Source organism: Callospermophilus lateralis, chromosome 9 (genome assembly GCF_048772815.1).
Source record: "Callospermophilus lateralis isolate mCalLat2 chromosome 9, mCalLat2.hap1, whole genome shotgun sequence".
In the NCBI taxonomy this organism is placed as follows: domain Eukaryota; kingdom Metazoa; phylum Chordata; class Mammalia; order Rodentia; family Sciuridae; genus Callospermophilus; species Callospermophilus lateralis.
The window spans coordinates 26,287,405-26,313,628 of NC_135313.1; the positions used below are offsets into that span (position 1 = coordinate 26,287,405).

The window sequence follows — 26,224 nt, forward strand, 5'->3', positions numbered from 1 at the left end:
TCTATCTCAACCCTGAAAATCAGACTTATTCATATTTAAAAATAACAAAAGTGGATATGCCAGGGGCAGTGGTACACACCTGTAATCCCAGTGACTATTAAATGGTTTTCACTAGGATGTTAGATTGGGAATGGGGATAGGAAGGAAGATGTTCATTTTATTTTGGTCCCTTTGTTTTTTGTTTGTTTTGTTTTACCATGAACAAGTGTTACTTTAAAAATCACAGTTTCACTGCTCATTTATAAATATACATTATATATTATATAGAGTACATTATATACTCTATCCTAAGTAGTTTTCAAGGCAATAGGGATTCAGAGTGTATAAAACAATATCATCATACTTTTAGACTTTAAATTCTTCTGGGAGAGGATATAAAACTACCAACCTCAGCATTACTGATATGTTGAGCCAGATAATTCTTTAAGGGGGCTGTCCAACTGTAAAATATTTAATGGAATGCCTAACATCTATTCATTATACGTCAGTAGCTATTGCCCCATTTACGATAATCAAAAATATCTCTGGACATTTCCAGATGACCTCTGTCCAAGGGGTCCACTGGTGCAGGGGGAAAAGCCACCTTTGGGGATAGATAGACTTGGATTTTACTTCTAGCTCCACCAATTATGAGCTTTCTGTCTTTAGAAAATATACTTACCCTCACTAAACCTTATTTTCCTTTTCTGTGAAATGGGGATAGAAAAGTATTTCGCAATTTTTGTTTTCTTGTTTTAATAATCCAGTGAGAAAATTTATGCATTTAACACACAAGAGCCTTTAAATAAACAATAGCTATTACTATATTTTAATTATGATCATACTAATGATGATGACGAAGAGAAAGAGGGTAACATGTATGCTGTAGGCTGTGTGCTAAGGGAAGTGAGAATAAGAAGTCAGTGTAGGGCTTAAATGCCAAGATGATGGGTGTGGTTGTGCTCCTGAGCAGTACTTTCTAATATAACACAACCACTGTGTTGATGGAAATGTAATATAACATATATAAGATTCTATAAAAATAATGTGGGTATTGATCACTTGAAATGTGGCCAGTGACTAATGAAGTGAAGTTTAAAATGTTTTAAAATTTTTTATTAATTTAAACTTAAATAGCTCCATGTAATTGGGTCACCCTATTTATTGGCCAGCTCAGCTCAGAAAAGCAAAGGAGGGCCACTGAAGGTAAAGAAAGTGAGAACAATAAAGAAGAGGGTTATAGTTTGCCTGGGAGATTAGTGTGATGCTGGTATTCCAGGTGGGAGAGCAGTATTTTCGTAACCCTGGCATGCTCCCAAGAGCATGGAAGGTGGTGGAAAGGACAACTGTGGAAGAGGTGGGCCATTGCACCAAGAATGTCCTCAGTGCAACTTGTTCCCCCTGGTGTCTGACTCTGGGGATCTAACCTTGACATTAACCCTAACTCAATGACCTCCATGATCCCTGCACTTGTCACTTCCTTTACCCATGCTACCCTTCCATCTCTACATCTGAGCTCAGAACTGGAATACATAGTTTTCAGCTCAACATTTTGCTTTATAAGCTCCTTTAATGTTCCTAATAATAGGAAAGTCAAAAGTTTGCTTTTTAAAATGTTTCTCCATACCTCAAATTTTAAGAAGCTTTAAAAATTTTCTTTGCTATTGTGGGTTCTTGCCAAGTTCTTTACCACTTTCTTTAAAATTCTATAAAAGTGAGATCTAAACAATGAATTCTTATCAATCTATTCTATCAAATGTTCTTTTAGAATAATAAGATTACTATTTCTGTGATATATTTAGCCTTATCTTCTTTTAATATAGAAAGGTTTAAAACGATTTTAGTAATAACTGTTGTTTGAAACTAGTACTTAAACAGCTCCCCACCACACTAATATAGGCCTCCAAAAGGCAGGAATGTTTTTGGATGCCAGAACAATTCACTACTTTGGACAGGTTCTTTATTTTAGCAATCAAGTCAATGCATTATTAAAATATTCTAGATTTAATTTGGAATGAAACCACCATTTGACCACTCTTTGGTATATACCCAAAGGACTTAAAATCAGCATACTACAGTGACTCAGTCACACACCAGTGTTATAGCAGCTCCATTCACAATAGCTAAACTATGGAATATACCTAGGTGCCCTTCAACAGATGAATGGATAAAAAAAAATATGGCACATATACACAATAGAACATTACTCAGCCTTAAAGAAGAAAGAAATTATGGCATTTGCAGGTAAATGGATGGAGCTGGAGAATATCATGCTAACCAAAATAAACCAAACCAAAAATCCAAAAGCCAAATGTTTTCTCTCATAAGCGGATGCTGATCCACAAAGTGGGGCAGGGCAGGGCAGAATGAAGGTACTTTGGATTGTGCAGAGGGAAGTGAGAGAAGGGGTGGGGCAGTAGGGATGGGAAAAATGGTGGAATGAGACAGACATTATTACCCTGTATACATGTTTGATTACACTACCGATGTGACTGTGCACCATGTACAGTTAGAGGAAGAAGTTGTGCTCCATTGTGTACAATGTATCAAAATACATTCTACTATCAAGCCATTTGACCAGTTATCCTGCTCTTTGGTATATACCCAAAGGACTTAAAATCTTTTAAATATAAAATCTTTTAAATCTAATTAGAACAAATATTTTTAAAAATCCCAGATTTAGAAAAATATTTATTTGACAGATGAGTAGAAATTAAAAACTTTGGAGTTAGAATAGGAATACAAGCCCTAGACTTATCATTTTCTATCTGAGTGATTTTAAGAGGTCATTTGCATCCTTCAAACTCTGGTTTTCTCATCTGGAACAAATAAAACAACAATGTCTGGCTTTCCCAGTCCATAGCTTGTTCTAAGCTTTGGAACACTATGTATCAGAAAGTGCTTTGTATGACTTAAAATGTGGTACAGAAGTCATTTTTTTTTTCCCTTAAAATCTAAATGTAACTTCTTAATAGGTTGTACTATTTCAACAATTTTATAATCCAAACTCTATATCCTGGGTCTTTTGTGAGCATAACACAGAAGCAGAACCAAAACTACATGCACACATTAAGCACCATGTTATATTACTTCTCTTTTATATCTTGCACTACCAGCTTTCTTATAGAAGAAAAGTATAACAGTCAGGGCAGAGTTACATCAATTACTCAGGATCATGAGTTCTTTTTTATGAGTTTAATTTTTTTTTGATTATTACATCTCACGTTGCCTCAAGTACCAATGTAGTCTTTGAAAGTCAATCATTTTAGGAATTTCTATCCCTACCATAAAAGAATAGTCAGCCTACTTAGGTGTTTGTTTTTGTTTTTTAAAATCTTGAATATCACAAATTCATCTGCAGCTAATGCTCAAAATTGTGCTAACTGGTGGCTCTTAGGCACTATGTGGGAGCAACCATTGATGCTGATATATGATATCTTATTCTATGTACGTGTACGAAGCCATGAAATCTCACCATGAGAACATCCTACAATAAGCAAGAAAATATTTTAAAAATTAAAAATAAATACAGTCATTGTTCATCTTGGAAATAAAACACAAGATCTTTCTAAAAAGAAACATAATTTCTTAAGTTCCTACATATTGTGGAAGAAATATATTTTGGTTCTAATGTGTTAGTTAAATGGAGTTGCTTTGTTTTAACAATTGCCAGATGTGGATCAATGTACATCCGGCTTCCTTAAATGATCATAATCCAGAGTCATTAACACCAGGAGGGAATTTAAAGAAAGGTTAATTCAAACCATCTGAGGCAGACCTGAATGGAATCCACAAAGAAAAGAGGATTGGGCTGGGGTTGTGGCTCAGTGGTAGAGCGCTTGCCTCACATGTGTGAGGCACTGGGTTCGATCCTCAGCACCACATACAAATGAATAAATTAAATAAAGGTATCATGTCCATCTACAACTAATATATATGTAATATATATATATTAGTTGTATGTATATATATATATATATATATATATATATATATAGGGGAGCCTGAATCAATCCTCTTTTTGTTAATATATATTAACACTTTAGGAAATAGAAAAAGGGTTGGGGAGGACAGGGAGAGAGAAGGAGAGAGATAATTTGTGTCAGAAAGGCAGAGGCGGGCTGGGGATGTGGCTCAAGCGGTAGCGCGCTCGCCTGGCATGCGTGCGGCCCAGGTTTCATCCTCAGTACCACATACAAACAAAGATGTTGTGTCCGCCGAAAACTAAAAAAATAAATATTAAAATTATCTCTCTCTTAAAAAAAAAAAAGAAAAGAAAAGAAAAGAAAGGCAAAGGCGATCTTGTGCTTCTCTGAGACTTAACCATTGATGGAATGGTAAAAAGGCTTGAGCATGGCATTTAAATTCTGAAAATTTTATCACTGCAGCTTGACTATGCAAGGACCAGCACTGTTTGTTATAGAAAGACTGGATACACACACACACACACACACACACACACACACACACACACTCCATGTGCGTCAAGAATGTGTTCTGTGGACAGTAGGGTGTAAGGTGACTGTGACTTCGTTTCTCTTCTCCAGGACCCCTCCGAAGTATTCTTTAAAAAATGTGGCTATCAATTTAAGTTGACTTCTGTTTAAATGAAATTAATTTGACTTTTTCCTGGAATTTTTAATTTCAAGTTTCTAAGGACACTGCGCACGCCTACTTGCCTGTTTTAAGTATACACCAAACCACTAAATGACAGTGATGGGTCTGGTGACCTGGTCACAGCCGAGTCTGGAGATAAAGCTAGCCCTTGAAGCACAGGATAAATGCTAAGAAGAATGAGGACATCGTAGATATTTAATATACACCTAGGTTGTTCTTTCTTGATAGGTTATTATGTCAAGTTTATTTGATTTCTGATTTTCTCAAATATTTTATAGTTACTATGTATGCTGTGAAGGGACTCACATGGGTCAATGCTCCCAATTTCCTGCAGCTAAAATGGAAGACTGAGTTACAGCCTAGCAATGGAGGCAGAAAAAACATCCCTCCTAACAATGTCAAGGCTTCCTATGAACAAGGCCCTCTGAATCCTTAACTGTCTACCAACACATGCATCCTCCTGTAGAGCTCTGGAGAATCCTTCAAAGGAACATAAGTTGCTGTCACCAACCAAAACAGTCCACCAAACAGCAATGATTTTAGTGGAAAAAAATGCATTCCTTAAATCAGAGACTATCCTCAATGTTTCTCTGTAGCTCTGAGCAGAAAAATCCAAGGCTTCTCTTAGAGTATGGGTGGAGACTCTGAAGCTTTGAACAAAGGAGTGAGAAGGATGATGGTAAAAGTTGAGGGGCCAGAGTGTTTAGCAGACTGTGACTCTGCAGAATATCCAAGCAGAGAAGAGGTTAAAAGTCCAAAGAAATTATAAAGCAGGAAACAAAATTGGAGTACAGAACTTGGCTCAGGGGTTATATAGAATCACATCCTCAAACCTGAGCCACAAGAATTTGTTATATGGTATAATAAGCATGAGCAGAAAGAATAAAATGCCGGTAGCTTGTTAGGGTTGGTTTAATGGGTCTTTCATAAAATGACTGGCTGTAATTGAAAAAGCTCAGGAGTAAAGAGAGGCAATTCTCTTTCTACAGTCAGGTTTAAGTACACAGTTTTACTGTACAAAGAGGAGGATTCACATTTAACTTGCTGGTAAACAACTGCTCGAATGATTTCTGCTTTTGTTTTTTCCTGGACATTTGCCTTCTAACCTTTTACTAATAAAGTACTGTTCATCAGCATCAACATGACCTGGGAGCTTGTCAAAACACAGAATCTCTGGCCCCCTCTTCCAGACCACTGACTCTGAATCTGCATTTCAATAAGATTTCAGATCTTTCATCTCTGCTTTAACGTTTGAGAAGTAAATCTAACATTTCCTGCACAGCTGCCTGAGAAATGATCTATTTTATTTGTTAACCCACTGATTATTTTCCTCTCTGGAAGGAAAGTTCCATGAGGGCAAGAAAAGGCTATGCAGTTCGGTGTCCAAAAATATTCGTAGAATGAAAGTGAGTTAAATAAATTAATTTGCCTGCAGGATAGGATGAAGTCCATTTTGCATGAAATCCTCCATGTCTCTGCTTTGCCCCCTGAAAAGTCTCCCTCTCTTTTCTCTTCCTCTTTTCTATAAGGTAGATACATTTGGCTTGTCAAATCCAAATGCTTGTCTATATTTTTTAACCCCTTTCCATTAGGACCTTATTCTACATATATGTCCATCTTCTGCTTACATATGTAACCTCCCCTCTCTATCTGACCCTGCCTTTGCCTTGAGATTTCCTTCATTCATTAGCAGCAAGAGCACACCTGGAAGTCAAGGAAGCTATACCCTCCTGACTTCCTTTGAGTCCGAGGTTTCTGAAACTTTTTCTTATAGTTTTCATATTCTTATTCATCCATTTATGAAAGATCTTGTTTCTTTCTCCAAAATTTGGCAGTTTGGAGTCAGACTCAGATTAAAAACTAACCCTAAAATGTGAACAACTCTCTGGGTCTCTGTCTCTTCATTTATAAAGTGGGTATAATAGACTCTCCATAATGACAGTGAGAATAAAATTGCCTGCTACAAGCTGGCACATGGCAGGTGCTAACATAATCTCAAACTTTCCTTCTTGGCAAAAAGACAAGGCTCACTTTGAAATTGTCAGATTTTATCTGTCTAGGAAATCAACAATATAATACCTAGTGATTTTGTTGTTAAGAAATATTTGTTGGAAATAATTTGACCTGTTGTGTAGGAGTAATATACAAACTATTCCATTGCAACATTGGGATGATAATGAGAAATTGGAAACAGCATGGAATAAAAATGCCCACTATCTATGTGAGAGAACAGAATGCAAGTGGGAAAATGTTGTAAGAGATACTTAAGATCTTGTTGAGTAGGAAAAAGGAAGGCAGAACTCGAATGTGTATAGTCCTGGTCCTGATTACGTAAATTTAAATGTGATACAATGAAAGGAAATAAGCCAATGTTTTTAAAAAGTATTAACCATAATCTGTATATTGTGCAATGGTGGGTGACTATTTTTTCCTTATATTCTTCTAAATTTTGCTAGTTTTAGGAAACATTGATTTGTTCATTTCAAAACAAACAAACAAAAAAACATTATTGAAACAATAAATCCATCAATATTTTCCTTATTCTCATTCTTCAATTTTTCTGCAGAATTTGATTATTAGCTTTGTTTTTATTACATTCTCTGTGTTCTTCTTTCTTTGCTTTTTTCCCCCCTTCAACTTTGTTGATCTGTCTTTCATTCTGCAACTGTAATGTGGGTGCTGTGCAGAGTTTCTCACCATCTTTCCTGATGACGTCACCTACACCCTTCCCACCTCACTTCCTCTCAGCCTTGTCCCTACAAGTTCTGCATCTATTAGCTCAGCTCACCCACATTTCCGGCCACATTTGTCTGTACATATGTCTTCAGTTTTTTCCACACTCCCATTCATTTAGTATTTACTGGCTGTCTATTGTGGACCACACAGTCAGCTAGAGACTCAACTACAAAAAAAAAAAAAAAAAAGATGGCCTGTCCTTCCAGTAGCTGTCTGCTACCTCTCTCTCAATCATTTCTCTAGTGATCAAATTCAAGCCTCAGAGTCACCTGTGAGTCTTTTCTTTTGCTTTTCATTTCTTCCAGTTAAGCAGCTGCTGTGCTCCATATGTGATTCTGATCTCTGAAACATCTCTCACTTTCATGACCTTTTTTCATGTCTACAGTCAATATCCTATCGGAACTTTTATTTATTTTTCCTGGATTCTGCTATGACAATTTCCAAAGTGATAGTTTTGCAACATGCTTTCTCTTATAACTCCAATTCATGGTGCATAGAGCTGTAAAATAAATTCTCTGAAAACAGTTTGCTCATAGTCATCTCCTGTTCAGAAACACCACGGTGAATAGCTTCCCATTGAATACCAAAAACAAACTAAAAAAGCGCTCCTCATCTTGACACTTCAATCCTCTTCCATGTATTAAGTTGAACCGAATGAAATTTTTATTTTGTTCTTCAAAAAGGACTATTATTTTTTTAAAAAGGTGACTGTTAGCCACCTTGTATGGTACAACACAATAGTATTCATGGACCTTCCACTCTTTTCTTGTCAGTGTCCCCTTCATTTGTCCTGCAGTCTAGAATATAAATGAGATCTGTCCACACTTTCCAAGCTGTTCACTTCCCTTCATTCCTTTGCTATTGTTTGTTCTTCTTGGACTCCTCCATGTGTTATCTCCACCTTGAATACTTCTATTCATCCCTCACTTCCATCCTCCATAAAGACTCATTCCCCATAAGGCACTTTCTATGGAATCCCTTCTCCATTATTAGTAATCCTGCCCAGAATAAATGACTCATGTCTCATCTGCCAGTGAGCCTTGGAGCTTCCCAACGGAGCTTGGGAAATGTTCTGCTGCATCCACTACTTTGCAAGTAGAAGGTCTGATTACATATTTGTGTAATTGTTAGTACCTTCAGAGATTTTTATGGGTTAGTGATCCTCAAGATTGAATGTGGTACTTTCATCCTTATTATGATAGTGTTCTCCACTTGTTTATTGATTATGGACATTTGAACATTTTTCTGCTATTGTATCAATTAAAAAAATCTTTACAAGACATGACATCAAGTATGCTATTTAGCTCTTGATTTCTCTGGCTGATGTTCTTACATAGATTATACAATTCGATAACATGACTTGGAAGATCCTTTATGGATTCATTTATTTTAAAATGTCCTAATTTATTTCTGACATCTCTCTATAAACAATAAAGTTCTTCAGGTTAATTATATTATATTTTATTTTTTTAAATTTTATGGTTGTAAGGGGTTTGAACCCAGAGATGCTCCACTATTGAGCTATATCCTCAATTATTTTTCATTTTATTTTGAGACAGAGTCTTGCTAAATTGCTGAGGCTGGCCTCAAACTTGTGATTCTCCTGCCTCAGTCTCCTGAGTGTCTGGAATAACAAGTGTGAGCCTCTATACCTGGCTAATGTGTGTGTGTGTGTGTGTGTATGATTTTGAATATTAAACATATTCATATAAATAATTATACAATAACTTGACTATTATAACTATTTGAAGATATTCACATATGCATATATACACACATGATTATACAAATCTACAAGATACAGTTTTAACCTTTTTGTAGTAATGTAGGTATCATGAGCATAAATAAAATATTAAGAAAATCACTACATGCCAAAAGATATGCCAGAAAAAGACGGAGTGCTTTCTAATTTATATGAGGGCTTTGGGGCCAGACTTGGGTTGATTGCCCAAGTGGAGTCTTAGTTCACTCATGCAAAATGGAGACCATACCTACCTCCCAGAATTATAGGGAGAGTTATATGGATAATATATATTAAGATTTTAGAATATTGCTAGGCAAATAGTTATAGTTTTATCAATAAAAACAAATGACAATAAGAAAGAAGAGCCTTCTCTAAACCTATTATGACTCTAGATGTTTCCTTACAGATTCTTTAAAAATATTGACTATCATCTCTCTCTCTCTCTCTCTCTCTCTCTCTCTCTTCTCTCTCTCTCTCATCTATCTATCTATCCATCCTTAAATGCTTTCTTGCTCATCATGGACTGGTAAGTATGACATCATTTCTTGTATTAGATTTATAGAGAAAAAGAGAGCGAGACAGAGAAAGGCCTCCTCCCTTCCCTCTGCTGCAGCAAGATCTTGGCGGAGGTTGTGGAGAGCAATAAGCAAAGCCAAGGCTGGGAGTAGTATTTAGGAAGAAGCGTCCATAAGCAAAGCTCATGCTGCAGCTTGGCATTCTTCCCCTAGCTGATGAAAGTGAAAAGGGACATTTCAAAAATTCTTTCCTTGTTAACCTAAGTCTAGAAAAACCTTGTCCATATAACCTGAAGAAATTTCTAGACATAGTTTCCACCTAGTATGAATTATTTATTTAATTATTATTGACTAGGACATCCAATCAACATTTTGGGTAACTAAAAAAAAAAAAAAAAGAAATTAAAGCACCAAACATGTATTTTTTCATTGAGTATCATTTCATGAAAAGGAAAAAAAAAAAAAAGCGAGAGAGAGAGAGAGAGAGAGAGAGAGAGGAAAAAATTCCTTTCGAGTTCATTATCCATTAAATAATTAAATAGATACGTATGTATTGAATTCCTACTGAAGCTCAGGTACCTTTCTATGTGTTTAAGGATATGAGTGAAAAAATCAGTAAAGAAACTAATTCAGGTAAAAAAAAATATTGATTAGAAACACTATGATATGGACACCTGACTGTCTTAGAGTCTTATAGTCAAAATTGTTTGGATTTGACTCCCTGACAGATTATTTTAATAGGCAGGTTTTTATTACACATAGTCTGTCAACACACCCTAGAGAATTTCAAAATGGTCCTAGAAAAGGTAGGTACCAAGAGCTCCTTGGTGAGGTCATGTGCCACTTCTCCCATACCCACAATAATCACAACTGACGGACATATAGTGTGGACATGTTTGAGCTGTCAAATAATAATTTGTTTCCAATTCATACAAATATCCCAAAGTTCAAAATGAATACAATGAGTTGCTGAAAAAGTCTGAAGGTTAGGGAACAGACTGTCATATATGCTGTATGGATTTAGTTAGATGAGAAAATACCAAATAGAAATCTTTCATTTACCCTGAATAAAACTCCCACCCACCCCCAAAGAATGGTTTCAAGGGTTTTACAATATCCAGAAGGAATAGTAAGTATTTTTTAGACATTTGATACCTGGTTCCACTTAGTAATTTCTAAGGAAAAAAAAATGCAATGCAATTTCATCTGTCTCTAAGACTAGTCTATTAGAATGTGTTAAAAAATCGGAAATAATGCAATTTTCCTTTTTGAGGAGGCACTGATTTATTTTATTTAATTCATTCTCCTTTTCAAAAATCTTATGTGATTCTTCCTATGCTTTGGAAGGCTATGGACAGTGTGATCTGTCCCTTCCTCTTCTCCCACAATGACTACCCACAGAACCAAAGCTCTTCAGAAATGCTTGTGGAATGAATAAATTAAGGTTCTCATGATTATACATTGCAGAGAAAACTAACCAAGGACAATGCATTAGTCTCCTTCAGCTTCTACAAATATTCAGATTCACAGGTATATACTCATACTTATGGTACCTTGGGGTCAATGGTGAACACTGACCATTTTTAAAGTGTATTTTTTAAAAGGCTAAACTTACTCATAGAATATTTTGAACTGAAAATCCTAAAAGGGAAAATACTATATGGATATCAAGGGAAGATTGAAAACCTGTTATTGATCTTCTTCTCAGCAAGATAGAAAATGTCTTCCATTTTTTTAAAAGGCAAGTTAAAAACACAGGATTTATTTGTCTGAACATATTGTAAAGCCAAAGATAATGTTAAAGAATTAAAGAAACAGTAATGCTCATAACTGCCCTCCCAAATCAATATACATCCTGATACTGAATTTGAAAATTAACATTTTTCATGTAAGGGCATAAGGCCCAGGATCAATAGATTTGACTGCTCTCACGGCAAGATGAAAAATTACTCTCTTATGCTGTCGATTTAGGAAAAAAAAAAAAAAACAGGTAATATCTGTTCTTTAAAGAACTAACAACCTTGGTTTTAAAATATATCCGTTGCTGAAGACTAAAGCATCAGTGAATAAGTTACAATATTTTTATTTGCAAAACCCAACAATACTGAGTCATTCCTAGGCTTTCATCTCTAGTGCTCATTCTACCTGGGAAGGGCAAGCCATTTCATTTAGCCATTTAAAAAATTACTTGTCAGCAGGAAATCTTTAGATAAAATCATTACTCTATGTATTTCTCTAAAATTCAGAAGAATACATTTTCATTATGGTAGAGGATTTTGGACTCTTTCAAAACCATTATAATGATAAAATCCAAAATAAAACAGACATTTTAATATTTGTTAATAACTTGAAACATAGGCAAAAAAACACAATTTTTAAACATCAAATCAAAAAGCCTGGATGAGGGTGTTATCTGCATAGGAAATCGTACATGCTCTAAACAATGATCAACACAGGCTTGAGGATAAAAGACCAACCATAAAGAGATTGCCTGAAGTAAAAAATTCATATTTTCCACTGATTTTCCCTCATTTAAAACATCCAAACAAAACATGTAGTACCTTTTAATTTTCTGAATGAGTAGTTCTCAATCAATGCTTCCTCCGTTAGAGACAACAAGCTGAAGAATCTACCGAAACAAAAGAAAAAAACCAAAAACCACATGTATAGATTTGTTAACTAAATATCAAAAACTGTAACTCACCAGTAAGCAAATACAATCTCTTTATCCAAATAATAAGTCTATGCCATGAGATCTGGAGTACAAAGAATGCAGTATTTGAATTTTAAAGCTTAATAATGAATTTTAAAGCATTTTACTCCAAGATGACATAAAGCAGATCCCTGGGAAAATGCCTTAAAAATAAAGCAAAATACATTTTTAAAAAAACCCCAAACCATTACCAGCACATATGCAGCAATACCCCCCAAGTCTAGCCTTCGAGAACTGCTGCAGGATCCTTCCCCGGGAGCATTATCTTCGGGCTGGCTCTCTGGCTCTCTAGCTCCAGACAGACGCAGTCTGCAAGCCACCAGCTCGTGTCTGTGTGTGTCGGGGAAAGGGAAGCTGCAAATTAGAAAAAGTCCCCGCAGTGGCGAAAAGGAAAATAAGGCGAGTGGGAGAGGGAGAGAGAGCTCACTAGCCTCAGAATTTTCGAGAATGATGACAAGCCACTCAGCTCCGCCATCATTCACTGACAATAGGATGCAGCCCTGGCTTACGATTTAGAGGTTTGCCATAGGGGCTTCTGGTACCAAATGCCTGACAGGCATTTTAATTGCCTCCATCCAAGTGTGTCCCCAGGAGTCGAGTCTATAAGCCTATGAATGTCATCATCTGGTCTCCTTTGTGCTAATGCCAGACACACACACACCACACACACATACACACACACATACACACACACACACACACACACACACACCCTCTGCTTAAATACAGAGACAGTTTACAGGCATATAGGATTACAAACAAGTTAAGCTACAAAAACTGGACATGACCAAATGACAGTTAATGGAATTTTTATCTGCGTTAAGGACATCAGAGATTCTTTGGTGTTTTGTCATTGGCTATTTATTACAATATTTTTTATATCAAGTGAATATTGTTTATTACATTTCAAAATAAAAATGTTCATTAAAGAAACACATATACTTATATATATATATATTTTCCTGTGGAAAATTCAGTCCCCTTATGATAATTACGCAGTTGGCAATGTTTTCCTTACCGGGGAGAAAGCAAAAAAGAAAAAGGATTAGGAAACCAAGGGTTTGTATGTGATTTCTGTGGGCAAGGCATTTTATTCCTTTTCCATACAAAAGCAAAGGGAGGTGGCAACCAGCTAAAGGCTTGGGAGTTTGCAGTCCCTGAGGGCCAAAGGGGGGAATTGAAGCTTTGGCATAATCTGTACCCACTTCGTGTTAGCAACTGAAATTAACAGTTGAATATCCCTGTTTTACAGTGCTCCTTATCTAGTGAGGTTAAGTGTAGAACAATTCCCTGCATTATTTCTCAGAGAAAAGGGAAGGAGAAATATGATAATAAATACATTAATTTTTATGGCATTGTTAGCACCCTGCCCCGGTGAATGGAGTAAAATTTGATGCCTACCAAAAGGGCCAGCTGCAAAGGAGGTTGCTGAGAGGGAGCATCACCATGGTTACCGGAAACAGAAAGTAAGAAGAAAAAAATAAGGTGATGATAGAGAAGAGGGAATAAGACCACAGTAGAGGAAATTTAGAGACAAAACGATATGCTTCATTCTTTCCTTCTTGAAAGAACTGTCTCTATCAGTTTTATGTTTTATTTTGAATTGATTAAAATAAATTTGCATTCTCCTGCTGGGACTGTTCTCTCTTTTTTAATCACTAGCTAATTTTGCTTTCATAAATATTCACATTTTGGCTCTTTTGTATGAGATCGATCCTGTCTCTCCTTGTCTCTCTGTTCATAGGCTAGATTCATGGAGACCACTCAGCTTAGCCCACAGCCTTTGTTTCATAGGTGAGAAATCTGAGGCCCAGGGAGTCTCAAGGACCAGCCTTGCTTCCTGATTCAGTCCATTTCTTGTCTTCTCTCATCAAGGGACTTTCTTTCCCTTTCTCTCTCATGTGTCTGCAGGCAAGACATATTCCAGAAACATCCTTTGTCTTTGATTTTGTAAACCTTTTATTTGCTAAAGCAGTAATCTTCCTGTTTAAAACACATTGCAATCATCCTGAGAACTAGCTTTGCTTAATATCTGTGCTGGATTGTACTTGAGGTCTGAAAAATCTGGGGTAATTATGTCAACAGCTTTTCTTTCATTTCCAGTCTGACAATCAGATGAATCAAGCATGATTGCCCTTTTGTGGACCTTGCTTGTTGGACCTGAGCTTAATCATCATACAGTGGGCATCCATCATAACTTGCGTCATTCTTTCTGCAAGCATGAAATTGGACGATCAAACTGAGCCAGCCTCCCAAGGCTTCTCCTAGGTATAGACAGTGTGAACCTTCTTGGGGTTATCTAAAACCATGCAGCTGGAAAATCAAGCCCAGGTAAAACAAGCGGGGGCGAGAGTTGTTAATCTAAAACAACCACTGGAGAGCGCAATATTTATCAAGATCTTTTTTGAATTACCCAGTAACAATTGCGACAAGGATTTTGACCTTGATGTTCTATTCTGTTTTTATTTTCTTTCAGAGTCTTTTTAGGATGGGGTAGGTAGCTTAGTTTTTAGTTGTAGGTGGACACAATATCTTTATTTGTTATTTATTCATATGTGGTGCTGAGGATTGAACCCAGCACCTCATGCACTAGGTGTGCACTCTACCACTGAGCCACAACCCCAGTCCTGGGGTAGGTAGCTTCGAGGTAGAGCATATGCCAACCTTATGCGAGGCCCTGGGTTCAATCCCCAGTACCAAAAAAGAAAATTAAAAAGAGAAAGTTTTCTTTCAATATTCAGTTCATATAATTCATCAATTTTAGGTTAGCTCATCTATAGGTCATATTGTGTTTTCAAAGGTCAACAGCACAGTGGCTGCCACCACCACCATCCTTTTCCCTTTCGTACTTCAGTGAAAATAAATAAATAAATAAATTTGTTAAAAATTATTTATGATTGCCATAGGTAATGATTACAAGAGATTTCAGAAGTTAGTGAATCCCACAGCTGGTTAGGATTCTTCCTCCCCTAAAAGGTGTCCCTTTAAATATGATCTTTCTGTTCAATGTCTATCTTTCTTCAGTGACTTTGGACAATAAGGTGATTTTTTACAGTGAATGCTTTATTTTAATATATTGTCAACTGTCCACTTCCAAGTTCAAAATTTGATGCATGAGATTTATTTATTTAAATATGAATTATATTCTATCAGGATCTCATAAAGCATACATAATAGTCCTGGTCAGTCTAAACAATAGCATAGCTTCCAAAAATCATTAAATATTATCTGGAAATCATTTCATATTTAAGAAAAAAAAAACAGGTTCAGTAAACGAGAATGAATTTGTCTATTTTTCTTTCTCTTTTTTCCCCATTTGCTTCCATCATGTAGTAAGCACTATGTGTAAAATATAATTACTGTCCTAAAGTATGTCATATTCTAAGAATAAAAGATGACAAGCAATTGAAAGACTTCTTCGAAGTTTAAGCTGCTATAATTTATGCCTATGAGCCTAAACTGTGCTGCCTCCTCCCCACTCCTGTTTTAGCCCTGGACTTAGCCTCCGTAGTCAATTCATTCAGCCCTTTGTAATGGCACACCCACAGGTGTTTCAGACACTGCACAGATTCCAGGAATAGGAAACAAAGGGGAACAGCATTTTCTCCTCAAGGAACTTCAAAGATAGTAGGAAAAAAGGAAAAGTAAACAGAAAACTAACTTCACACTTCTCTCTCTCACTTTGACAAGACACTCTGACTCTGCCCTTGGCTACAGCTTCTTCCCAGACCTATCTGGAAGAATCTGATTTCACCATGTTCCAAGATTCAGTTAGCTCACTTCCATGGCTCTTCTGGAAGACCTTTGGCTTCACTCCCTAAACACACTGGACTGTGTATTTGTGCATCAGTCTTTAAATTCTTTGGGAATGAACAATGGAGATGGATCTTCCTTCCTTCTCTCCTTGGAGCTGTTGCTCATATCATCTTTCCAACCAAAGCTTTCCTGACCTCTATAATAAAGATGGTGGCCATGCCCTCTCATGATCTATTCCATTTTTTTTTCTTTCTTCCATGGCACTTGTCCTACCATGAAGTTTTCTTTTTGATCATGTTTACTATTTATTACCTCATGCTAGTTCCATGAGGACAGTCATCTTTATGGGCAAATACACAGTACCTAAAACAATACCCAAAATATACTGGCATTCAAAAATATTTTTTTCAATGAGTGAATGTGAAAATGACATTAGTGGAGGAAACAGAGTGTTCAAACACAAGAAAAGTCTTTCTATTCCATATTGCTCATTATATTCTCTATGTTCAGTTCCCTTATGGATATTATCGCCTTTTATTTGTAGTATAAAGCACCCATTGCCATAGAATCAATATTTTGAATATAAATTTATTTAAAATAGATTTGTCTCCTACTTTCTTTAAATTCCACAAAGTACCTGGCTGAGGGCTCTCACTTTTAAAATGCCCAGAAAGCTTTTGTCTTCTATTGATGTTAAAATATGCTAAATTTTAATTTTTAGATTTTAAAATTAAATTAGAACAATGAATTAATTAATGTTGTGTCAAGGTCCACATAGTTTGGAAGGACTTTATAAAAAGATGACTATATTTACTGTAATCTATACTTTAAAAAAATTGATAGTAGAAATAATAATGACAGTTACCTAGTACTCTTAAGTTGGAGTTATTCTAAATATCATGGGCAGATATTTAAGTACTTTGCAAATTATTATGATACCCCAATTCACTGAACACTGTCTGGTCTTATTTAACTACAGATAATGTTGCTTCCTTCAACAAAGTTGGTCCACACAAAAGAATATGGTGCTCTAATAGACCCCACCTCCCCCCCCCAAAACAAAGGAATAAGTGTCAAAATTAACACAATCTGAATGGAAAGACTGATGAAAGTCTATGATTTTTTACTTATAAAATGGCCTTTTCACATGGTTCAGACTAACAGAGAAACTATAAAACAATGCAGAATTGAGTAGCACAAATTATACAAAGTGCTTCCATATTTATTACAGCATTTTTTATAGCAGCCCAAGGTATGGAAATAGCTAAAGTGTCCACTGCTTCATAATGGATAAAAAAGTGTATACACACACACACACACACACACACATACACACACACGAATATTATTCAACCCCCAAAGAACAATATCTTGCCATTTGCCACAACATAGATGAGCCAAGGATATTATGGTAAGTGAAATAAGCCAGACAAAGAAAGAAAACTATTATATGATCTCTCTTAAATATGGGGTCTAAAAGAGAAATCAAATGTACAGAGGTAGAGAAAAAGAGCACTAATTACCAGGGGCAGGAGCAGAATGACACAAAGAGGAAACAGGAGATGTAAGTCAGAGGACACAAAATAGCAGATATATAAGATGAACAAATCTAGAGATCAAATATGCAAAATGAAAACCAATAGGTAATAGAGCTGTACTGTTAAAAATAACAAATCACATTGTTCTCCCAAATGCAAACAATTATTATTTTTAAAGCAAAAATATTAATGATTAAAATCTAAAATGTGGTATATCACATAATAGAATATTATTTGACAATAAAAATAATGAAGTTCTGATACATTCTACAATATAAATGAACCTCAAGAACATAATAAATTGAAAGGAACCAGTTATAAAAAACCCCATACATTATATCATTCAATTTATATGAAATGCCTAGAATACCCAAATCCATAGAAAACAGAAAGTATATTAGTGGTCACCAGAGGCTGGGGCAGAAGGAATTGAGAGTGTCTCTTACTAGGTGTTTTTTTTTGGGGGGTGTGTGTGTGGGGGGGCGATGATACTGTTCTAAAAATAGACGGTGGTGATGTTTGCTCAATTCTGAATACACTAAAAGTCACTGAACTGTACACACTTATATGGGTGACTTCCATGTCACATGAAATATATCTTCATGAAATTTAAAATTAAAATAACAAACTAGTAAACGCTGTAGTCTCTAAACAGCAAGTCTTGGAATTCTGTGGCTACTAATTAAAATATGACAAGTTTCAAAATCAATCTGTGACAACTTCCTGATTACTACCAATTCTTAGAAGCACGGTTCCAAAGGCTGTTGATTTAAGGCCATGAGGCTCTGATTCATTTGAGGATCTGCAAATCAACAATACACTTTTTTTTTTCAGCAGTTGGTCTCCAGATCTCAATAATTTAAATAAGTGTTCACATGAGAGAATGGATTAGCATGATTTCCTCAGTGAAAGACAGGCCCTAGAGGATGTCTGATTTATGTGATCAAGAATGGTCAGGGGTTAAAAGACTATCACTAAACACACACACACACACAAAATTTACATAAATCACTCACATGGTTTTATTAACAAACTATACAAATTATTAACTCCACAGCTGAGTTACCAGTTATAAATATTAAGATAACCAATAGGTTGAGAAACTTATGTAGAAGAGTTTGATGTAAAATAAGGGGGAAATTTTCCAACAAAAATAGAATCCCAAATCTTGTCCCAAATTCTCTTTGTTGCAATTGGAGACAGGCTACATTCATTAGCACTGTGCATTCACTCTTGTTTACTTTTCAAGATATATGCCATGAGATGGACTATTTACTTTTTTAATGCTTGAAAAAAGATTGATATTGTAAGTCCTATAATTATTTGCCTTACTTTATATTTGTTTTAATCCTCTCATACACATATAACCTTGTGGGAAATATTTTAAACCAAAATATTCAGTCATCTTGACTGAACTTAGATGAGAATGAATCAGAAAGAAAGTATATTTATAAAGAAGCAAAGAGCAAACTGACATATGGGTCACTTGTGGGCATGTTACATCTTCACTGTGATTTCTATTAGACTTGGTCTGCAGTGGGAAGGAAGAATTTATTCTAAGCAAGTACAGTGAAGATTAAAATAAAATAACTTGACCACTTTCCTATTGCTCCTGAATCACGCTTTAATCCTTTTGCATCATCATGATAGGAGTTTGGCTTTGCAATTCCATTTTAAATCTTAGTGTGATGATTTTCTCTAAAAACCATTATATATTTATTTGCATGTAAGTATAAAATTATTTTTTGATTATTCACTTTATCTATCTATCTATCTATCTATCTATCTATCTATTTATTTATTATTTGGCAATGGTACTGGTGATTGGACCCAGGACTTCATAAATGCTAGGTAAATGCTCTACCACTGAGTTAAATCCCCAGTCCTTTTTTTGGGGGGTGGGGTGGGGTTATACTGGAGATTGAACTCAGGGACACTAAACCACTGAGCCACATCCCAGCCCTATTTTGTATTTTATTTAGACAGGATTTCACTGAGTTACTTGGCGCCTCACTTTTGCTGAGACTGGCTTTGAACGTTATTCTCCTGTCTCAGCATCCGGAGCTGTTGGGAATCCCCAGTCCTTTTTATTTTTTATTTTGAAACAGGGTTCTGCTAAGTTGCCTACGCTGGCCTCAAACTTGTGATTCTCTAGCATCAGCCTCCCAAGTAGCTGGTATTATAGACTTGTGTCAACTTGTCAGGCTGATTATGTACCACTTGGAACTTTGCAAATATTCACATTTCACTGTAAAGTTTTGCACAAGAAATTTTAGAAATAATTTTCTCTTTTTATTTTTTATTGCAATGGTATTTTTATTTCACTTATCAAGGGGGAAGTTAATAGGATGATGTAAATAGCAAGACAGAGAGAGAATGAGAGAGGTTTTTCTTATTGTCAGTTCTCAAATTCTGACAGCAATTTAGTGAAATAGCTAGCTTAAAAGCTATATTTTTCTAAGCCATTACCCTCTAGGCTAAGGAAATGGATGTACCCAAAGTTCTATTCTGCTGAGACACTTTTACCAAAGTTCTTTTTTAAAACTCCTTAAAAAAAAAAAAGTCACGTGAACTATAATAATGAAAATAATTGTTACTTCAATTCATCAAGTCATAATCTCATTATACATTAAGAACTATGTTGGGAATAAAATGCTTTTCAGAGGCTGAAAAGAAAATGATAATGGTAGAATAACTGGAACTCATATATACCTGGTGGGATTGTACATTACTACAATCCCTTTTTAAAATTGTTGCTGTGTCTAGTAAAGCTAAATGACCTTATGACCCAGTAACTCTACTTCTAGGTAGAAATGAGTATTTACTTGCTTATACACAAACTTACAAACATACTGTCAGTAGCCTAATCATAGCAGGATAAAATTGGAAACCACCAAAATTCTCATCAATAGATTGTGGTACATTCATATAATGGATTACTACATATACAAAAAGAAAAGGAAACAATTACTATTACATACAACTGCATAGATGAATCTCACAGGCATAATATTAGTGAAAAAAAACAGACACAAAGAGGACATTGTATGTTAATCCATTTATATGACATTCAAGGACAGACAAAACAAATACTTAGAGACAGAAGTCAGAACGGTGTTTACCTTTGTGGGAGCAGGAAGATGTATTGACCTGGAAGAGATAGCATGCCTTCTTGATCTGGGTGGTAGTGACTTGCGGGGGGATGGTAGGGAATGAGAAAAAATGTGCACCCTACTGACCTATCTTATGCCTCAACTCTAAAAATAACTATAATAAATATTATGGTGTCTTTGGTACATGAACTTTTTTTTTCACAGCAAGTTTTAGAATCTGTAGTGAATGTTACACACAAGGGTTTTGGTCTAAGCAGATATTTTGCAGATATTTTAAACATGCCATGTAACCACAGCAGCATAAATGAAGACAATATGATGATTCTTTATATGTTAAATAAACCAATTGTAAAGGAACATTTTCCTTGGTAGGAAGAGGATATTTTACATTGGCTTTTAATAAATGCAACTCTGAAAAACAACAAGGACAAGTATAATATGTATTTTAGAAACATTTCAACAAATGAAACTATCTGTCTTGTAGCAACTCTTATTGAACTACTATTTTGGCAAAAGAATGGACAGTTAAGGTGCTTTCAACATTGCTAATTTCATAAGAAACTTTTGTCTTTCAGTGCTCACTGTAATAACTAGTATATTTTAGGATTCATCCTCTCTTCCAATCCAAAGCTTATACTTCCTCTCTGTTTCATTTAAATTCTGCCTCTTTCATAATGGCTTCTAAAATTTTCACAGTACATACTACCACAAAACTCTTTACTTTCTCAGAATCCCATGATACCAAAGAGAAAGAAAGAGAGAACATAAGAAAAATCACCATGATAATATAATGTATTGTTATATGTGGCTTTGGACTGGTTTTCAGATTTTTAAATTCAGTTGTTTAATGTAATATTGGCTGATTAAAAAAGCTTGGGATGTGATTCTGTTAAAAATGACTAAATAGCCAGGTGCAGTGGCACACACATCTAATCACAGTGGCTTGGGAGGCTGAGGCAGGAGGATAACAAGTTCAAAGCCAGCCTCAGCAAAAGCGAGGTGCTAAGCAACTCAGTGAAACCCTGTCTCTAAATAAAATACAAATTAGGGCTGGGTGGCTAAGTGGTTGAGCACACTGAGTTCAATACCTGGTACCAAAAAAAAAACAAAAACAAAACAAAACAAACAAACAAAAAAGACTAAATACCTATAATGTGCCAACCCTTTTATGTACGGTATTTTACTCAACAAAATTCTGAGATGTATACCTGTATTTTACAGTTAAGGAAATAGACCCAATTAGATTTAGTAATGTGCCCAAGGACATACAGCTGGTAAGTGGTAGAGGAGAAATCCACTCCCTAGACTTCTGAGCCAATTAATTTATAATTCAGCCTAACATTTATAAAGTATAAGAAGAGAAAGAGATAAATTAAACATAAAACTAAGAATTTTTCATTTACACTGGTAACATATCAGAAGAGGAAGAGAGAAATTAAACATAGAATTAAGAATTTCCTTTTTAAGACAGACTACATATTATATAAGTAGGCTGTGCATAAAAGACATAAGGCTAGAATTTAGATTTTTACTTTCAGAATAATTTCAGATTCTATCATTTCATACTTAAATAATATACATATGAACTTAAGTATTCCTATAGTTGAGAAAGACATCATAATTTTGCTTTCAACCTTTCTGGCCTATTCAGAAAATACAGAGTCATGTGGGTAAGAAGTATGCTTGTCTTGTTTTAAAGAACTTCATTATTTGATAATTTGAACTTGGATATTTGTTTTTAAACATATTGTTGAAATCACTCCATATCTTAGAAGTATAGATGATGATAATAATAAAGTACAAGTTATAATAAAATCACTCCCCTCTATTTATTTTATCAAGTTTAAAATCATCAGATGTCATAGGGAATCTCAAGTGTTACATCAGAAAATATTGTATCAAAATCATATTATATAGTCTATGCTTGTATACCTTAAAAATGTTTCATAGTTACATTTGGGTGTGGGACACTTTTCTTCCAGAAATCTATATTTTTTTCTTCATTAAGTCTTGTCTCAAATTTTTCCTTCTTCATGAGGCTTCACCAAACCATCCTATCTAATATTACAATTTGTAATTTCAACTCCCAATCTCTTTTATCCTATTTTGCATTATACTGTTCACTTTCTCATATACTACATAACTTACTTGTTATGCTAATTTTTATTGTCTCTCCTTATTCACCTGCAAACTTCACGAATTCATAACTTTTTGACTATTTCATTCACTAAAATGCCCCAAATATGTGGAAATGGGTCTGGTACACAACTAGTACATAATATTCAATAACTATTAACTAATATATGCATAAGTGATTGAAATCAAAACAATAAAACTCATATTAAAAAAATCCATAATTTCCTCCCCCAAAGTTTTAACTCTGAGTCAAGAGATCCCAAGACAAACGAGGTGTAAGTATTTCTTTTAGTTTGAGTCTTGGATAACTACTTAAATATATAAGTTCCAGGTTTTCATCTTTGGCATAGATAGCCATTTTGAGTATATTACCCTTTACTTCAGGTTTTTAAAATATTTATTTAATAATATAAAAATTCTTCTGGCACTTTTTCTTATCTGCTTGTGAATTCTTAGTTAATGACTTGCAAATTTATCTCCCTCTCTTAGGGACCTAAAAGTTGATATAAATGGTTTCTTCACTATTCAAATAGGCCATATTTGCAGGAGAAATGGGCAAGCCATGAAAGAAAATTAGTATGGAAAAATTTTTTACTAAACAAAATTTTCATGTAGAAGTCAGTCAAGCACAATCTTCTTCATGAGTCATGAATTTCTTGGCTGATCTTCCTAGACTCAGGAAATGAACCTTCATTTTATCAAATGCCTACATGAGTGGGGCCATTACACTTTACAGAAGACTGTGTGAGCAAAAGCGCAAATGCTACAAAATCAAATGCTACACTGCATGACATTAGATATAAATTTCTGATTTCTTTTTGAAAACTGGTCAAAGGAGTTATCCTGTGCACTCTTTCTGAGCTTTAAAAGTACATTTATCTCAATATTCAAAACTCCCATTGTTCCTTCAATCCTCAGCAACAAAGATCTGGAGAGGAGGAGTACTGGAGAAGTCAGCTGGTGCATTCCATTTGAATGAGGTCCTGTGTAGCCGTCAAATTACCAGATCACTCTGAGAAGGTTTCAGTTCTGCAAGATCATATAGCATTTTCTTTCATTCTTTGATATTTCCAATTCAAATAATAAACTCCCTGTTTTGAAGGTTTAATAAGTTCCATATCATGTATAGAATGATTTCTGAAGATGTGTCTGTTATTTCATGAATAGCTCAAATCTATGCCCCCCAAAATGTATGAAATCCATGTTTATTCTCTCTGTTTATGGGACAAGGTATTAAGGTGATGGCCACTAAGAATTACGTGTTAATTCTTAGTCCCTCTCTTACTTTTTCCTGTAGTCCTTATATCAGGGTTACATCAGAGATAAGGAGAGACATAACTGGCTACAAAGGTATTTATTTATAGATATTTTCCATGAAACAGAATTACAACACAATTTGAATACATCCAATAGTACATCTAAAACTGCATTAAAGCTCCTAATTCTCATATATTGAAACCAAAGAATATAGATGATAAGTATCAAATTCTTTGCTTGTTTAAGAAAAAAGAGGAACTAGAATAGTAAGTGGGAATAGTTTATTTCTATTAAAATTTCACTTCTTGCCTTATCATCAGATTTCTAAGCTACAAAAGATTTTAGGTAAAAGATATTCTGGTTTTTAAATAAAAAATACTATACATTATCTAGCTGTATATGAATATTCCTTCAACAGTATCATCAAGTTAATTAGAAAGTCAAAATATGAACTTACATTATATTTACACTACCATTTTCCATAGTTTTGTGACTTTTTTCATTTTGTTTCTAATAACAAAAATGTAATTAAAGAAATAAGAGTGTTTCATTTAATATTTTTTAAAAGTCAAAGATTTTTTTTTCTAGTTTTCCATCTATTTTGATTTATATTTCACATAGATTGCAAAAATAGCCATTGTAAGAATTTGAGCTAACGGTTCTGTTTGGGAGAGAAATTTCCACATCCCCAAGGACTACTAACATTTTTTCTTAAATTGCTTTACTCTTGTGTTTTGTTTGTCTCTTTTCCTCGCCTTCCCATTCTCTTTGTTTTACCTACCCTTTCCAACTCTTCTTTTTACCCCAAAGTCTTGAGGATCATGGGCAGAAAACCAGGAAAATATTTAAGGGATCATTTAGAAACACTTTCATTGATATTGGTCTTTGGTTTCATGATAGTTGAGAGCAAAAATGCATGTGTTTTACATTCTTTTTTCTTATAATATCTGATAGGCTCTTAGGTTTTTGTTTGTGTTTATTTTTGCTGTACTGAGGATTGAACCCAGGGGCACTTTATCACTGAGCCACACTCCCTAGCCCCTTTATTTTTTATTTTGAGACAAGGTCTTGCCAAGTTGCTCAAAGCCTCACTAAATCACTGAGTATGGCCTTGAAATTGCAATCCTCCTGCCTCTGCCCCCCAAACAGCAGGGATTACAGGCATGCCCAGCACTGATATATATATCTTACAAAGGTACACAATAAATAATGTTAATTTGCTTTGTGGATGTTGAGTAGAAAAATTGAATAAAAATGGGGAGAAAATGTTTTATGGTAGACATTGTATATATTATTTTAGCATTGTATTTATTTACTTTTAAAATAGAAGAACAAAAGAAATAAAGGGAATCAAATATTCAATTTACAGTTACTTTCTGTTGCAACACCTAAGAGCACACAGACGGAATATTAGAAAAAAGCCAGAGATGCTTCAATGACAGATTTTTCTAGAGGGCAAAGGCGCCTTATAATCTTGTTATAATTTCTTATTTTAATTTTGGGTTGCTCAATAAAGTGTAAGATTGATTGATTGGCTGATGAGAGTAGAGGACATGAAGCCCGCATTAAGAAATGCACAAAGAATGCACAAAGAGAAATCTTGAGGAACTGACACTCATGACATTCAGTTCAAAGGCAAGAGCAATGAAAAAGAAACTATTCTATGACAGAGAAAACTGGAAAAAGGGTGGGGTTAATGAGGGTGATAAAATAGCACAGAATGCTAAGTATACTATCTGAGCATCACTTGAGAAAAGGAAGTGAATGAAAATTGATAGTGTGTGTTAGGAGAGTCAAGACACTCAGATCAAAAGGAAAAGCAAGAATGAGGGAGATTGGTACAGAAGAGTTGCTGGCATAAGAGTGTTGGAAGCAAATAGGGTTTCATTTATAAACCAGTGAGCCAGTCAGACAGGTGAAGCAGGCTGAGGCACTTGAAAGATCGTATTCAGTGGCTGGCATTACCGAATGCCCAGCTGGGTCTGAATGAGAGTGGTTTTAAACAGGGACATTGTTCTAAAGAAATCTTAGGTTTCACAATGCCCTCCAATACAGCCTTATAAATTCTGTACAGGATCAATATTCACCCACCACCTGCGATCAGCATTACTCCAGAATTT

At 35.1% G+C, this 26,224-nt stretch overlaps 1 protein-coding gene across 5 annotated transcripts in view; it reads right to left on the reverse strand.

Annotated features, from left to right (window-relative positions):
• Positions 1-26,224, reverse strand: part of Map2 (microtubule associated protein 2) — a 277,851-nt gene that overhangs the window by 133,611 nt on the left and 118,016 nt on the right. For all 5 annotated transcript variants that reach the window (XM_076865590.2, XM_076865589.2, XM_076865588.2 and 2 more), the window contains exon 3: positions 12,153-12,220. The gene's annotated coding sequence lies outside the window, so the exon portion shown is untranslated. The remainder of the gene's footprint in view (positions 1-12,152; positions 12,221-26,224) is intronic.